We start from the raw sequence: 1,316 nt of genomic DNA on the forward strand, positions 1-1,316 counted from the left end.
ATGAATTATAATACATCTTTATGAAAATAATGCAGAGTAACAAAGCTTATAATGAACTCTGTACAAAATATGTCTCATCCTGGATATGATACGTGTACCAGAAAGTTACTAAGCAATTAACATTCTGGCATCCTCAATGAATATACTCTTAATCTAATGACAGAAACGTGTAATTACTGAAGTTGTTGATCATTTCAAATGCTTAAACTTTGCAATTAACTCTTTCGGAGAATGCTTCGGTACTATGTGGGCTCACTGAGCTGGCATATTGTTTGATTCCATTCAAACAGAAGGCCAAGTCTAAACAATGTGTTGTGGGTTTCACCCTTGTGGATTTTGGAGGGACAAAGATCTGCAGGTTGGTAAGAGATTTGAGATGCTGCTGGATAAAACAAACTGATGTCTGTTTTTGATGGTCTTGACAGAAGCAAGGTATAGAAGACACCAATACATATGCTAAAGACTGTGGTAAAGTGAAGACACAACACCCAGAATAATAACAAGAGAAAGCCACTTTTTATTTAGAAAGAATCCCAAAAATAAACAAGTTAGCACACATTCCATATACAAAATGTCAGTGAGAATAGTCTGGATATGCGATGGTGAGGGTGATTAGATAACTTACTGTTGTATTGTTCATAACAAAAAAAGCGACAGTGATACCAATAGTACATTGTGTGCCTCCCTTTACATATGTGAGAGGACGTGATCGCATGTTAGGTCAAGTTATTCAAATACAAAAGTAACAATGGTCTTTCTGAAACATTCCGTGTGTGCCTAAATCAGAGGTGCATGTCTGTAAAAGCTGTTTCAAAGCTCCTACCTAATAAAGCTACTGGGGGATGTGTTCTATCCAAAAATGTAACATGTTTGCTTTGAAACATATCCTACTATGAATAATTGATATTGAAAATACGTCCCCACCAAATGACCCGCATGTATAAGTACTGCATGTAATTGACAAAAAAATAAACTAATTTTAACGTTTTAGTGGATATTACTCATACTTGTCATAAAATATCCATATATTATTTCTACTTTCCTATTTCCCATCTCAAGTATTTAATCTCACAACTTCAATACTAAAATGGAAATGCACATTGGCAAAAAGAAATGAAATGAGATGCATTTGAGGTAACAACATGCAACTGATGCTAATTTACACTCAGGTTAATGCAAAGTATGTGGAGTTAACTTAAAAACGGAAAAAAAAGTTGCTGAAATATGACTCTTAGCCATAAAACTGTACACCAAGTAACAAAACGTACAAAATGTGTTGACTACATTCACTTGATGACAATGACTGATTATATTAA

General features: G+C 34.3%; 1 protein-coding gene across 3 annotated transcripts in view; it reads right to left on the reverse strand.

The window, feature by feature from the left end:
- Positions 1–494: 494 nt before the first annotated feature.
- The window catches only part of LOC115205107 (glutamate receptor 2), a 67,908-nt gene continuing 67,086 nt past the window's right edge, over positions 495–1,316 (reverse strand). For all 3 annotated transcript variants that reach the window (XM_029770759.1, XM_029770763.1, XM_029770758.1), the window contains one exon: positions 495–1,316. This exon is cut by the window's right edge and continues 1,227 nt beyond it. The gene's annotated coding sequence lies outside the window, so the exon portion shown is untranslated.

The sequence above is a fragment of the Salmo trutta genome, chromosome 13 (genome assembly GCF_901001165.1).
Source record: "Salmo trutta chromosome 13, fSalTru1.1, whole genome shotgun sequence".
Taxonomy (NCBI): domain Eukaryota; kingdom Metazoa; phylum Chordata; class Actinopteri; order Salmoniformes; family Salmonidae; genus Salmo; species Salmo trutta.